Source organism: Argiope bruennichi, chromosome 7 (assembly GCF_947563725.1).
Source record: "Argiope bruennichi chromosome 7, qqArgBrue1.1, whole genome shotgun sequence".
NCBI lineage: Eukaryota > Metazoa > Arthropoda > Arachnida > Araneae > Araneidae > Argiope > Argiope bruennichi.
The window spans coordinates 115,140,894-115,158,097 of record NC_079157.1 but is presented as its reverse complement, the minus strand read 5'-3'; the positions used below and the strand labels follow the sequence as shown (position 1 = coordinate 115,158,097).

Below are 17,204 nucleotides of genomic sequence, written 5' to 3'. Positions count from 1 at the left end.
TTCACCTAATACTAGGGCTTGTTTATTGTTCCGAAAAATAAATACATAAAATTGCTTTCCTTGAAAAATTAATCTACATTTTTTTACCACACTGTAGGTATTTTAAATAATTGAAATTAAACAAAAAAATACAATGTCAAATGGCGCACCGTCTTGAATGGTGAGTATGAGGCATCATTGGAGTCCAAAGGGTTAAAGATATTTCACCTCCTTCTGTTTCTGTACTCTATTACAACTCTTTGAAAATATTCCATTTGAAATAATTTATAAATTGCGAACTCATAACCCTCATTAAAGCTTATTTTGTTCTGGAAGCTCCAATTTTGTGATTTATTAAGAGTCTGTTGAAACTAAAAATTGCTTCCCATTAATAAACTAGCAGCCATGACCTTTATCATAATTTTGGCTAATATACTTTCCATTTACGACCTCTGCCTTCCTCCATATAAGAGTTAAGTGGTGTAATAAATACACACTCTATTTGTCAAAACAAATTTATCGCTGCTATTAACTACTTGATTTGTTACGGATGAACTTACGGATGAACTATTGTTACTGCTTATTGTTTGTTCCTGAAATGCAATAAACTTTGTAATATTGCATCTCAGCACTTACAGAGAATCAATTTTGCAGTTGCTTCTATTTCCAAGATGTTTTTTGCACTAATTCAGCGAGAGGAAATTACTTTTTGGAATTAGAAAGCCTATAAGACAAATGTTAAATAAGAGGATATTTTTTTTCTGAAATTAAAATAGAAAAATTACACATGTTTTATGTATTGCAATTTCTATCAGATATATGGTATTTATGATAGTATGAATTTGTCAATATTAAACTTAATCCAGATTACCACCTTAAATATTATTTTGCCTACTAAAAGAACAGCGCCATCTTTAGATAGGAAATGGAACTTTTCTTCTAAGGGAAAAAAAAACGATGTAAAAAAGGATATTTATAATAGCACTTTTACGGATGAACCTAATAGTTATTCTATTGTTATTGCTTATTCCTGAAATACAATAAACTTTGTAATACTGCACTTGAGTACTAACGGAGAATCAATATGACAGTAACTTCTGTTTGATTGATGCTTTTTGCACTAATTCAGAGAGAAGTTACTTTTCTGAATCAGAAAGCCTATTAGACAAATGTTAAACAGGAGGATATTTACTACCGAAACTAAAATAGAAAAATTACTCATGCTTTATCTAATGCAATTTCTATCGGATATATAGCATTTATAGTAGTATTAATTTGTTAGAATTAGACGTAATCCGGATTACCAACTCATAAATATTATGTTGCTTACTAAAATGAAAGCACCATCTTTAGAAAAGAAATATAACTTTTCTTCTAAGGGAAAAAAGGTTTTAAAAAATGATACTTATAAGAGCACTTTACGGATGAACCTAATAGTTATTCTATTGTTACTGGTTATTATTTGTTCCTGAAATGCAATAAACTTTGTAACATGACATTTGAGCACCTACGATGAATCAATTCAGCAGCAGTTTCTATTTTCATGATGGTTTTTGCTCTAATTCAGAGGGAGAAATTTGCTTTTTAGAATTAGAAAGCCTATTAGACAAATGTTAAATAAGAGGATTTGTTTCTGAAACTAAAACAGAGAAATTGCTCGTACTTTACCTCATGCAATTTCTTTCAGATATATGGTATTTATAGTAGTATGAATTTGTCAATATTAGACTTAATCCTAATTACCAACTCATAAATATAATATTGCCTACTAAAACAACAGCGCCATCTTTAGATAGGAAATGGAACTTTTCTTCAAAGGGAAAAATATTTTAAAACAGGATACTTAAGACTTCATTTAACAGAACTTTTTATTCCAAATCTTTTCATTGTTATTGTTTAGCAATAATATATTTTTAGAAAAAAATTATTTTAAGAATTTTTTTTTTTTTAAATTTAGAAGTCAGCATAAATAAAAATTTTCAATGGGACACATAAAAATATATTTTTTATAAAAGTTTGAATGATTCTTAGTAGAAATACCATTGGTTTCGTTTTAAATTCTGATTTTTAAATAATTCTTATATTTAAAAGTACCTTCTGACATAATGTTATATTTTCAACTTCTTTAGCAAAATGAATATTTTATTAAAATTTATTAAAATTACATAAAAAATATAATGTAAAATCCACCGCGATTTCAGGATATTTTCAAAAATGTTACGAGCATTTTTTAGAATTTCGTAAAAATAAATTATAAACAAAAACCATAACAGAAGTTCTTCTAATCAATTTTTATTTAAAACAGTGTTTTTCTTTTTCTTTTCTGAAGTATTAATTATATTTACATACATATAAGGGAAAATATATAAAGAATTCGTACTCTATAAAAAATCAAATTTTGTTAGAAAATACTATGCGACATTTCAGAGAAGGCTTCAATAATTAATTAGTTACATTACATTATTAAAAAGTATTCTTCAGTATATAGAAAATATTTTAACTTTGAATTTACATTTCATATGAAATAAAATTTTTAGATATTTTAAATAAGTTTAATTATTTGCTTCCGAATTGCTATTTGCAATGTTTTGTAAAATTTTATATCATTATTTTAGAAAAAAAAAAATTGGATTACTTGTGGAAAACATAGTAGCTTTCTGTGGTCTTTTAAAATAATTTAAAAAAGATTAGTTTTTGAGAACTTTCGATGCCAGGTATGATTTGTTATACTAGATAAGATACATATAATTTGAGATAACAATGTTGTTCTAATGTTCATTTTCAAAAACCCATTTGGGCATTACCCAACCTACCCATTGTCAGGGGTAATTGAAAGATCATCTTCGCAACAACAAGGTAGTGGGGACGAAGAATAAGCTTGAATGGCACTCATTAGCCGAGGTAAACCTCTGTCATACGAGATAAGTGCCGACATTGGAATAGAAGTAACTCGAACACACAAAAATGCCATAACCATAAGGGAAACAGGAACCAATCACTTAACCGGAATATTATCTTCCATATGTGAAGTAATTTTGATGAAGGTTTAAGTTGAATATTCAAAAATTCTTACCTCAAAATTTATTCTTCAATAATTTATGCATCCTTAAAAAACATTTCCTAATTTTTTTTTCGAGATTTTCCATCCATTAATTTACTTTTCTTATTAAGAATTCGTAGGTTTTTGTGACAAAAAATTGCTATGTATTTTGAAACTGCCTATTTCTTCCTTATGGAGATATTTTATCAGGAGTATCATTAATATTTCAGAAATGCACGAAGATTTTCTTCATTTAATTAACAAAATTACTCGTACTTTTAAACAAAAAAAGCCTATTTGGACTTATATCCTCGTCTGTAGAATATGTGCCGAAGAAGCAAATTAAAGATTAATATGATTCTCAGACCATGCTGTGTCAATCCTTAATCTCTCGTTTGCAAACGATATTTCTCCTTCTGGAACTCTTTTTCATATGTAAACAAAAGGTTGAAACAAGAAATGATGATCGAATAAAAAGTAGTTTTTAATATGCATTTATAGAAGAATGTTATCAGTTATAAACTAAACAATACTATATTACTAAATACTTGATCAAAAAGGAAATTAGCCTAATTTTATTGCAACAGTGGGACTTGTAGCGTCAAAATAAAATTTAATTATTTTAATTCGTTGAAATAAGAACGAAATGTCACTTGAAAAGAAATAGTTGTGAAGATTATCATATTAATATAGTAAAAATCATCATCATATAAATTATCGTACACAAGAAAAAAAATTTCCACAGAAATATGAGATATCTTACATCAGTGATTCTCAACCTGTGGGGCGCGCCCCCCTAGGGAGGCGCCGCGAGAATATCCAAGAGAAAATATTATTTTCAAAAATTGATTAACTGACTGAAAGGAAAGCACACATACATATACAAAAAAAATTCATTTCGATATATTTTATAACTTATTAAAGTAAAACAACTTACTAAATAAAAACTTACTTAATCAAAGCATAATAAATTAAAAACAAATTTAATAATTATTAGTGACTTTCTTGGGCCTGTCTTGCAAAGCAAAGTTTTTCGAAGGAAGGCTTGATATTAGAAATAGCCACTTTCAGTTCTGTTTCTATATTTTGTCTTCAAAGACGCCACAGCAGAAAATCCAGTTTCACAAAAGTTGGATGTTGAAAATGGTAATAGAATGTAAAATGCCCTTGTTTTTAGTGCAGAAAAATCATCCTTACTCCTGCCCAAAATACAAATAGCGATTTATTACAAAATTGTCTTTTAGTTCCGCCACTTATCGTGAAGTCTATGAATTTTTCTTTCTCATGAATTGAGAGTCCTTCGGGAGTTTTATGAAATGGACCCCTAACCCACTCGTAACTTGTTATCAGTTTGTCGTCAACAAGAAAATACTTTTTTTAAAATTCTTTACCAGCATGGCTAAAAGATTTTCAATGGTTACAAAACCACTTTTACATGTTCTTCTTCAGCCTTGTAAGTTTTAGTACAATCATTCACATTTGCAAACATTGTTAGGTTTTTTGCTTTAAATTTCTGCTACACAATTCCAATTTTCTACAAAAAGCATTAACTTTATCACTCGTATCCAACATACGTATGTGTATTTGCTCCTTGAAGTTGAAGATTCAAGTTATTTAATTTCTCGAATCTGTCGACCATGTACCTCAATTTCATCACAAATAAACATCGCGAAAATTCTCTGCCTTCGGTCTGTTTTCTTCTGCTAAGAAATTGGTGATTTGTTCTCTTTATTCATAAACAAGTTGCAAAAATTTCCCATATGATGACCATCTTGCCTCGCAATAAAATAGTAATGCTGAATGTATTGAAACCCATATCTTTACAAAGTGCAAAAAAGATTCTCGATTTCAGGGGTCTCATTTATATAGAATTTACTACGGTTACAACCGTAGTTAACACAATATTCAGACCAGGACTCATTGCTTTCGAAGCCAAAGCTTCCCTGTGTCACACAACTTCGAGAAAAGCTGACACTGTACATCTTCGGCTATATCGCCAATTCGACGAGCAACAGTATCATTTGAAAGAAGTATGGACTACAATTACTGCTGGCAAAATAAGCTCTTCACCAATGGTGTGAGGTTTTTTTTTACATCTGGTTATTGTGTATGAACTTTGTAAGGTGCAATTAAAGCTTTTTTATTCACAGACAAAGTCTCTTTAAAAATGATATTTGCTTTTTATATGATTTTAATTTTAATTCGAAGAATTCACTAGGTTTATTGACGTACTCACTATGAATCGTTTCAAAATGTCGTTTAAGTTTATTAGGTTTCATGCTATTTGCGGCCAACATTTTTGAGCAAATGATACACAGGGGCCTTTCTTCTTCATTTACTTCAGCACTGGTAAACCCAAAATTTAAGTATTCTTGAGAATATTTTCTTGATTTTATTTTCGGAACCACGCTCGTCTGTGTACTTGTTGATGCTTGACTATCGTCTAATGCTTACTTACTTCGGCTTAAAAATTTATCCATGAGTCTGCATAAATCTACTGCAGTGGATATTTAATATGGTGAATTGCAATTAACACGAAAACATATATAGCATACACATTCACTATAGATTCGATAACGATAAAAGGATCGACTCGAATGAGACTGGCTGGAATTGAAACTTGCTTTATCGAACATTTTCTTTATTCGTATGAGAAAATATTTGCACTGCGCAAACTCGAGGCGGCGTCGGTCGTGTGGATTCCCTTACACAAACATTGCTTATTTTTTCACTTTTGTTTTATTGCTTTTATTTCTGTTTTATTGCTTTTATTATTCGAAAAAAAATGTATTCCCAGTTTCTAAATTTAGCTGACCTCGTCTAGATTAACTTTCATAAACAAACTTTTTTACTTTTATATTCTTTTAACGTTATCTCCCTGTTTGGCTATCATTTCAAATATAATATTAAAATTTTCCCCGCTTTCATTCGCTTCATCTGTTTACCGCCGGCTTGTCCAAAATGCAAGATGTGGTTTCTCGCTAACGTTGTCTCGCTTTTACTCTTGTTTTGGCAGTTAGTTAAAAATAATTTAACAACAGAATCCAAAATACTCAATATACATTATTATTGTATACATTTTATTGTAAGCGGTTGGCGCGATGGAAATTATGATTGAAACCTGGGCCGCAAATACTGAAAGGTTGAGAAACGCTGTCTTACATGATAACAAAATTCATAAATAAGAATTTGAAAATGTATACTAAAGGTTTTATTATAATTCCCTTCCTTATATCGGTATCCCATTCGGTAGTTTTAGGTATTTGTATTTAACTTTAACTTGTGATTTTTTAAAAATCCTTTTTTCTTTTGGAAATTGTTTTTTTTTCTTCTTGTTTTCTAGTCCCCTCCCTCAGTAACATGTAATGAAATGATATGGTGAAATCTAAGAAAATATTATTATAGTTAAAAAATGAATTAATATATATTTCTTATAAATTATTTTTGGAGCCGAAAATATGTTATAATTTTTTCGTTCCAAACATTGCAAGAAACTCAAACATCTTTAATGTTGAGACAGACAGTTTAAAATTCATTGATGTAGAAGAAGATTCAAATACTTTTATTATTTAGGTTATCAGGTTCAAGTGCTTTTATTATTTAGATTCAAGTCCTTATTTATCAGGTTCAAGTGCTTTTATTATTTAGGTTCAAATGCTTATTTATCAGGTTCAAATGCTTATTTATCAGGTTCAAGTGCTTTTATTATTTAGGCTCAAGTGCTTTCATTCTTTAGGTTCAAGTGCTTTCATTCTTTAAGTTCAAGTGCTTTCATTCTTTAAGTTCAAGTGCTTTCATTCTTTAGGTTCAAGTGCTTATTTATAAGGTCCAAGTGCTTTTATTATTTACATTCAAATGCTTATTTATCAGGTTCAAGTGCTTATTTATAAGGTCCAAGTGCTTTTATTATTTACATTCAAATGCTTATTTATCAGGTTCAAGTGCTTTTATTTTTTAGGTTCAAGTGCTTATTTATCAGGTTCAACTGCTTATGTATCAGGTTCAAGAGGTTATGCATCAGGTTCGAGAGCTTATGCATCAGGTTCGAGAGCTTATGCATCAGGTTCGAGAGCTTATGTATCAGGTTCAAGAGCTTATGTATCAGGTTCAACTGCTTAAGTTTCTTTCATTAATAAAATTTTTCAAGTTTTCATAAGAAATTTTGCAAAACTCGTTCATATGAAAACATTTAAAGATTTTATCTTCAATATGCCCTTCATTCGATTAGTAAATATACTTTAAAATCTGAATAAAAATGCGCATCAGTTTACGCAATGTTAGAGCTACACTTATCTACTTATTATTATTATTATAAGTATTGTGATTGAGCAATCTATATTTGCAAACTTCTATCTATCAAGATGTTTTTATGTAAGATAATCATTAATATTTCAGAAATTAATGAATCTGTTTTTCATTTAATAAATAAGACTACTCCAATTTTTCCTCAAAAAGAAAGACATCTTTCAAATTATGAATACTACCTTCTTTAGAACATTTCTTAACAAAGATGGAAGATTAATACTTGCGGTGTTACAACAGCAACAACATTCGTTGCCACTCATTAATCTGTCGTTGGCAGCCGATAGTTTCCCTCTTTGGAACATTGGAACAATCCTTTGCGTGTTCGAAAAGTTTCTGAAAAAACTGCTGATCGAATGATCGCCATTTTAAAGGGACATTTCTAGAAGAAAACATTCCTTTCCTCAATTACAGTCTATGCACTTTAAAAAATGAAGTTGTAGGGGGCAGAAAAATATAAGAAAAAGAAGAGAACTATTTGAAGGGGGAAAAACTTGAATGGATAAAGTTTCCTGGAATGCAAACGATCTTAAGTCGGTTTATTCTGATGTTCTGTAAAGGATCCTGGTGCGAATTAAGTCCGTTTTATCGTCTTCTTGTTTTGCATATCGATGTTGGGATTTTGTATTCTACCTCGCAAAGCAATTTGCTTTTCTTTCATTTCACGTTATGTTCTTTTACTTTGTTAAACGTTTTATATAAAAAAAGGGAATGGGAAGCAGAAAAAGTGGTTCAAAGAGCTCTTGAAGAAAATCGCCCATAATAGCTTTCTGATACTTCAAAAAGTAATTCTTTTTACAAAACTTTTTAGTAAGAGTATTTATGCTAAATTTTTCTTCTGTTTTAAGTAGTAGCAATAACTCCTGGTAAATTTAGTAATATCCCTTGAAACGTATAAATCGTTGGAAAGAGATCCGCATTTAACGATTAGAATTATTTAAAAGTCCTTAAAAAAGCAATTCTATTTTAATAATAACTCCACAATTTCCTCATTATTTTACATTCATATACTGGATAATTAAAAGGGCTAAGAAATATTAGTGAAATATAAGGGATGAATGTGTTTTAGAAAAGAAAAGTATATGAAAATAACTGGTTTGTATGTTTAAATAAATGTTTCATCTAATAATTTGTTTTTGAACGACATTTTTAAAGATATAAATGTTGTGTTCTGCACTACGATTATGCTACAGAACAGGAATGGATTATTAATACAAAAACTTTCATAATAAATGGAAATCATCATCATAGTATCATTAATATGAATCAAAGTTATTAATACATTTATTTTGAAAAACATTTTTTTTTTGTCTGGCCAATAGTGAATGCCCCTATGCAATTCAAAATCTATGCAATAAATTTTACAATGAATTAGCAGGGGAGCCATTTTATTAATTCTAATTATACCGCGAACAAAAATTTTACATTGTTTCAAATCATTATGTATATTTATGCAACATTTGCATAAACATAAATATATATTTTTAAAATTTTCTTTAACAAAGATGCACGATTTAAAAAACAGTTTAAAAATCATTTTTATCGCCATGAATTATTTCATTAAATTAAAGCCAATTCTCGCTTATAGAGCGATTCACAACTGTCTAGTAAAACAAAATGCAAACAAGTAAATCGCTTAACGAACGATGTTCCGCAGAGCGAGTGGCGAGAAGTTATGATATCACACGCTGAAATGGCCTGTATCAGTTTGTATGGAGCTCTTGTTTGAACAGAATTCTTATATGTACATAGAAGAAGTTTTTGCCGGATAGCGTTGCCGAACGCAACTCCTAGGTCAAGATGAGAAGAACCTGTCTAACCTTAATTGACGAGATTTTGTCACTGTATAAGAGTATGGGGCTAGAAGTGGATGGGAAGGATATCGATTTGTTATTAGAAGGGCATAGCCACAAGTACAGAAACGCGTTATGGAGCTGTATTCTATGTTACAGCAATATGCCGTAGAGGAGATTTGGTCTTGGAGTAGAAATAGTATTGCTGAAAATATAGGACTAAATAGGAAATATAAGAAAAATATAGGAAAATAAATTTTGACTCTTCAGCATTTTTCAAATCACCATCAGTTTTTATTTGCTATTTGAGGATAGATAAATACTGAGAATCGCTGAGAATTGAGTTCTTGATGTTGCTACCGATTTTCTGAGAATTTTCTGCATTGCGCTCAGAATTATTCACTAGCAGATTATACATTTTCTGGTTGGATTTGATTTAGTTAATTACAACTTGCAAATTATAACATGGACCATAGTTAAATTAAACGGAAAGGGTCCCTCCCAAAAAATTTCTCGCACATTTTTTAATAACTGTGTCATTCAGAGCTTAGCATGACATTGGCGTACAAAAGTCACGAAATATTACCATGGGTGCGAATTCAGCATTTGTACTGAATTTTTCGAGTGTCTCTTGGCTGTAACTGTGCGACTGTTTTGGCGATTAATTCTTGGCTCGAAAATCAAATTTTTGTTAAAGACGCGTTTTTCCCAAACGATTGAAACCAAAATTTGACAAAGAACTAAATTTATTACCGAAAACTACCGAATTATAAACTACTGAATTATATTCAATTCGGTATGTGGTTTATGAATACATTTAAATTAATACGTTTTTATCACGTTAAAGGTTTCTGAAAGACAGTCAACTTCTTGCTGGATTTGATACCAAATTTGAAGGAAGTATACATTATAGATTTTAAATCTGTGTATTAGTACTGTAAATCTGTGAATGTATCTAGCTCTCTTCATTTTATGGTTATTGTTTAAAATTGTAATCGAATAGCTGGACAGACAGACTTTCTCTGAATGGAGTTTGTTCTAATTTAGTTAGAAATCTACAGGTTCGGTGAAAAGACAATATATCAAATTTAAGCCGTCAGGCACAAAGTGCTTTTTATTTATCTTTTTCATAGATAGAAGGACATAATGCCAAAAATATGTTTTTTCAAGCGCAGGAAGATCTAAAATGTAAAAAAATTCTTCAAAAATCTCGAGTTTGAACTTTTTGACTATTGCAATATTTCCTTCATACGGGAAAGTGAAAGTATTATTAAAATCCATTTTTACAATAAGTTTTTATGCGACCTATTATTACTTATTTTTGAAGAAATTTGAAATTCCGGAAAATTAAAACGTTTTTGATAATACATATTTTTGTTTATCTACATTATTGCTTTGAATACTGTTAGTTTTAAACTGAAAATATTGTTGTCATTAACTTCTGCTTTGTTAATATGTGTTATAAAGGTTTGACTGTTGAAGTTTAATGAGTTCTAAATGAATGTTTTAGTTAAATGCAATTTAATGATGCAGTCAGATGATTTATAAAATAGTTATGTGAAATGATTCGTTCAAAAAGCTGTATTAACATTGTTTCCGGTGCGGTAATTGAATTTCTGCTTAAATATACTTAAGTATGCATTTCAATTGTTTTCAAGAAGTGCATGAGTCATTATCTTCATCCTTTGCTCACTTTATTTTGAAATGAATGAATTTTATTATCAATATTAAATTTTCCTTGCAGATTCTCATTTCAGGTTGTTTAAAGCTTTACGTCCGCTATAATGCAACGAAATTCATAAAGAATAGCATAGCGTTTAATATTAATGTTGTAATGAAACACGTGAAAAATAACCATTAACAATGTTCCCTTTTTTTTAATTTGATATTTTAAATCAGACAGTAAGAAAAATAAATAAATCACGATTTTCTTACAGCAACAAATAAAGAATTGAAATAATTAATTGGATTTAAAAAAGGAATTTAATTAAAAAAATTTAATTAAATTTATTTTACAATAAAAGCTTATTACTATTTTTTTAATTGTTGTACAGAATACACAATTTAAATTTTCTTAAGTTTATAGCAAAAATATTTAGGGAAAATTCTCAACTTTTGTAAGAAACAAATAACAATAGTTTTTCATGCTCCTAAATTACTCTTTTGTATTTTTAGAATTTTCACTCAACTTTTATCCAATTTCGTGAAACAATTTTGCATTTCAACCACAAGTTATGTTTTGAAGAAATTTGTTAGTGCTTTCAATAACTGCTTTATGTAATAATTCAACATAGGCAATTGTGAGTTCAAAAAGAAAAATGGAAATATCAACAATATTTTGTTATACATTCATAAAGGCATAAAAATGTTCAAGCAAATACACCATTTTCAATAAATATGGAAATATTTCAAAATGGAAATTGAATTACATAAGCTATGATTTTGTTTGAAAAATAAAATAAGATTACTACCAAGTTTATCTTATCATAATGTTCCATATCAAGGAGATGCCATCAAAAATTTAAGTAATGACATCATTAATTTTAAATTTAAATCATAAGGTTAGCTGACTCTTAAATTCAGTGTGCATTTTTGAAAAAAATATTGATTTGTTTTTCTTATACATTTATTTCCTTTAGTTTGCCCTTGAATTTACATTTTTATATTCTAAATTTTAAAAATATATAACGAAATTAGAAAAAAGTCAATAATATGAATTCTGGCACAGTTATTGACTTTTGTTTACTTCAAATTGGCTTTTGAATATCAGCAATTATCAAAATGATATCCACAAAAGGTTAAGTTCTTTTATTAAATACTAGCCGCCTTTGGCGACCAGCCGGTTCGCCAATCTTAATGTTCGTTAAAATTTTAATAATTAAATATTTTATGCAATTTCTACTTTAATAGCTTCTTCATCAAAATATTTTAAAACTTCAAATTTTGATTATCATATAATTCATTCATAATATTATAAAGGCCTTCAGTCATAACGTAATATGTATCTCTCTCATTTTCTGTTAGCACCCGTAGAATTTATGCTTTAAATTAAAGTGGAAAGAATTTATCTTCAATTAATATAATAATATTTTTTACTGAAACAAAGCATTTTTTTATAATCTGATTACTGAAAATAGAGTCACTCAGCGTTTAAACTTTATGGGCACTAAAGAATATCTTTTTAAATTTATGTAATATCTCAAGAGTTGGCCAACAAAATTTTCTTAGATTCATTATGAGCAGATCGATTAATTAACAATTTTTAAATTTAAATGCATCAAACACTAAGAAAACAAAACGGATCGTTTAAAATAAACGGTTGAAAACGGTAGAATTTATGCTTTAAATTAAAGTGGAAAGAATTTATCTTCAATTAATATATAATATTTTTTACTGAAACAAAGCATTTTTTTATAATCTGATTACTGAAAATAAAGTCACTCAGCGTTTAAACTTTATGGGCACTAAAGAATATCTTTTTTAATTTATGTAATATCTCAAGAGTTGGTCAACAAAATTTTCTTAGATTCATTATGAGCAGATCGATTCATTAACAATGTTTAAATTTAAATGCATCCAACACTAAGAAAATTAAACGAATCGTTTAAAACAAACGGTTGAAAACAGGTTTTAAAAAAACTACTTAAAAAACGATGTACTTAAAACTATAAGCATATACAAAAAATATATAACTAACATAAATACAATTTATTTACAAAAGCATGCAACTAACCCAAAAATAATTTAAATTATCCATTGATCACGTTGTCATGGCAACAATCAGAACAGAATGCGCATGCGTGAATTTTCTTCGCCGGTTACGTAACGCAAATACGTGATTTTTTTCTACGCCAGTTGGGGTAACGCTATGCGGATTAGAAATTTTTAATTTCCTTTATTCTGTTTTATTTTAATTCAAAAGTACTTCAGAATGAATCTGAAAGATTGATTCATTAACAATGTTTAATTTTAAATGCATCAAACATTAAGAAAATAAACAGAACCGATTGAAATAATCCGCCGAAAAATTTTAAGCCTAGCCTCATTACTGTTGGGAGAAAAAAAAAACTGAAGCCTTTCTCGTTTGGCGCTGGGGATAATGGAAGATTTTTTTGGCGGAAAAGTTGGCGGTGGGGAAAATGGAAGATTTTTTTGGCGGGAAAGTTAGTTTTTAATTAATAATTAAAATTCTAATTAAAAATTCGAAAAAAGAAACCCCAGGTGCACATTCCCAACCTCTGGCCTGTAGAGCGCCAACACACACACACACACACACATTGAGCTTTATTATAAGTACTAGCCGCCTTTGGCGACCAGCCGGTTCGCCAATCTTAATGTTCGTTAAAATTTTAATAATTAAATATTTTATGCAATACCAACTTTAATAGATTCTTCAGCAAAATATTTTAAAACTTCAAATTTTGATAGTCATATAATTTACTCATAATATTATAAAGGCCTTCAGTCATAACGTGATATGTATCTCTCTCATTTTCTGTTACCCCTCGTAGAATTTATGCTTTAAATTAAAGTGTAAATGATTCATCTGCAATTAATATAATAATATTTTTTACTGAAACAAAGTATTTTTTTTTAATAATATGATTACTGATAATAGAGTCACTGAGCGTTTAAACTTTATGGGCATTAAAGAATATCTTTCTTAATTTATGTAATATCTCAAGAATTTGTCAACAAAATTTTCGCAGATTTATCATGAACAGATCGATTAATGAACAATATTTCATTTTAAATGCATTAAACACTAAGAAAATAAAATGAATCGTTTAAAATAATCGGTCTAAAACAGGTTTAAAAAAACTACTTAAAAACGATGTACTTAAAACTATAAGCATATACAAAAATATAACTAACATAAATACAATTTAATTACAAAAGCATGCAACTAACCTAAAAATAATTTAAATCATTGAAAACAGGTTTTAAAAAAAACTACTTAAAAAACGATGTACTTAAAACTATAAGCATATACAAAAAATATATAACTAACATAAATACAATTTACTTACAAAAGCATGTAACTCACCTAAAAATAATTTAAATCGTCTGTTGAAAATGGTTGTCATGACAACAATCAGAACAATGCGCATGCGTGAATTTTCTTCGGAAACTTCTTTTCCCTTTCCAGCTGTGTTGCCATAGAAACCGGCGCACAGCTGTTTACACGTTTATGTTTATCTATTCAGATTTTATAATATCTAATCAGAGTAACGGTGAATATCAGTGTGTTCGTGTTCGTCATTAAATGTTAATTTTTTTAATAACATGATTAACGAAAACAGAGTCACTGAGCATTTAAACCTTATGGGAACTAAAAAATATCTTAATTTATGTAATATCTCAAGAATTTGTCGACCAACCAGTTTGCCAATCTTAATGCTCGTTAAAATTTTTATATTTAAATATTTTATGCAATTCCTACTTTAATAGCTTCTTCATCAAAATATTTTAAAACTTCAAATTTTGATAGTCATATAAGTCACTCATAATATTATAAAGGCCTTCAGTCATAACGTAATATGTATCTTTCTAATTTTCTGTTAGCACCCGTAGAATTTATGTTTTAAATTAAAGTGGAAAGAATTAATCTGCAATTAATATAATAATATTTTTTACTGAAACAAAGAATTTTTTTATAATCTGATTAATGAAAATAGAGTCACTCAGCGTTTAAACTTTATGGGCACTAAAGAATATCCTTTTCAATTTACGTATTATCTCAAGAATTTGTCAACAAAATTTTCTTAGATTCATCATGAGCAGATCGATTCATTAACAATGTTTACTTTTAAATGCATCAAACACTAAGAAAATGAAGCGAATCGTTTAAAATAGACGGTTTAAAACAGGTTTAAAAAAAACTACTTAAAAAACGATGTACTTAAAACTATAAGCATATACAAAAAATATATAACTAACATAAATACATTTTAATTACAAAAAAGTTAGTTTTTAATTAATAATTAAAATTCTAATTAAAATTTCAAAAAAAGGGACCCCAGGTGCACATTCCCGACCTCTAAGGTATACATGTACCAAATTTGATAGCTGTATGTCAAATGACCTGGCCTGTAGAGCGCCAACACACACACACACACACACACACACACACACACACACATTGAGCTTTATTATAAGTATATAGATATGTATAATCCTCTTTTTAATATTAAAGAAAATAAAGTTAAAATTTCATTAAATTTTAAGATAATTTTAATGTACAAAAATTTAAATGTTTCCACATTATATGATTTTTTCTCGTTGTCTCATATAAGAATAATTAATTATATCAAAAATTAAAAAATAATCTAATGGTTTTGAGCTTTTTTTTGTTTTTGTGTTATATGTTTAGATTTTCAACTAAACATTTTGTTATTTTTAAAAATATTCAAATACATAAAATAAGTAATTTTCTCAAAACTTTCTATTCTAGAAGAACCATTTATTTTTATTTTCACATGTTTCGAAACTTCAATTTTATTACTTCAAAATATAAATGCACTTCTTAAATACTTTAAAGATTAATACATAATTAATTATAATTAAAAGTATAAAAATTTATAATTAGTTTTCTTTTTTCTCAAAGATAAGATGAAACGAATTAAAAACAAAACATTTATCAGTCTCAAATATTTTCGTATAGAAATTTAGCTAAAAAAACATTAATGGAACTTTTAGAGAAAAATATTAATTATTTGGAAAGACTATCGTTTTGCACATGTTTTTGAAAAGATTCTCCTTGTTAAAATAAAATAGAAAAAAAAATATTTACTTGCTAATCATCATTATCCATGAATTTTAGAAATGAAAGTAAATAAGGATTATTAACTTAATTATTTTCATCATTAAAGGATTTAATTAGCTGACAAAAATGAAAAATGATCATTTTTAATACATTATTTTCGGTTTATTTATTTTTTAAATAAATCGGATTTTTATCTCCAAATGATGAACGTATTTTTTTTTAAAAATACAAATATATTATCTCTAGAGAGACTTATAAATTGTATTTGGTTATTAATAATTTCTTTGTAGCATATTGACTTTTATTGGCATCAACATATAGTAACTGCTAAGATAGTTCAATTTTTTTTACACCTAAACAGCAAATATTGAACCTCGTAATAATTTATTTTAAATGTAGCACTATGGATGATTTTTTAATTATATTTTTGATAAAGAATTTAACATTTCTTATTAACGGTTTTAGTATGTTACGCTGAATATATTTTAATTGGAATTTATCCGATATCAGGAAATATCACGCTCTTATTTAGAAAATTAATTTTAAAAATACAAAATTTACGAATAATTTTTTTAAAAATTTAATATTTATGTTATGTGGCGCATAAAAAAAATCCTGTAAATTGAAACAAAATCAAACAGCTATTTTTTTATCACTATGTAAAATCACTTTCATATCAATTAACTCTAACGTTATGTTTAATTCAAAAGTAAAAGACCTGTAAAATGAGCAATCATAAATATATATATATTATATATATGCTAATAAATTTATAATCCAAATATTGAAATAAATTTGAAGCTTGAAAAATAGACTTGGCAAAGTAAAATAGATTTTGAAATGATGCAAGTTTCTACAAAACGAGATTAGAAATTTTATATTATTCAAATTTAAATAGTTAAATATACCATTTATCCCCCTAGATAAATATTAAAAACAATACAGTTTTTTCTTTCTTTTCGGTACATCTTCTATTCTTTTCCGGACGATATACTTCATTACATATATAAAAAATCAGAATTTCTAATATATATATATATATATCGCAAAAAATAAACTGATTGCATTTGTTTGTTCAGATATCGAATTATACAAAGTATAAGAGACGAGTATTGTCTTGCATCAAAATGGTTTGAACTATCGAATATAAAAATGAAATGAAAAACACCCTAAAATAATTCTCCTTTCAATAAACCTTTTTTTTTTTTTTTATCAAAGGTTAAAATTACATTCTTCTATGTTTATTTCATCATTTACGAAATAAACGAGTTTTGAAGAAGAATCTCCGTTAGTCTATTCCCGACACCAGATGGCGGTAGCATTG

General features: G+C 27.9%; 1 protein-coding gene across 3 annotated transcripts in view; it reads right to left on the bottom strand.

Annotated features, from left to right (window-relative positions):
* LOC129974840 (nephrin-like) overlaps nucleotides 1–17,204 on the bottom strand; it is a 654,834-nt gene that overhangs the window by 70,731 nt on the left and 566,899 nt on the right. The gene's annotated exons all lie outside the window — the stretch shown is intronic.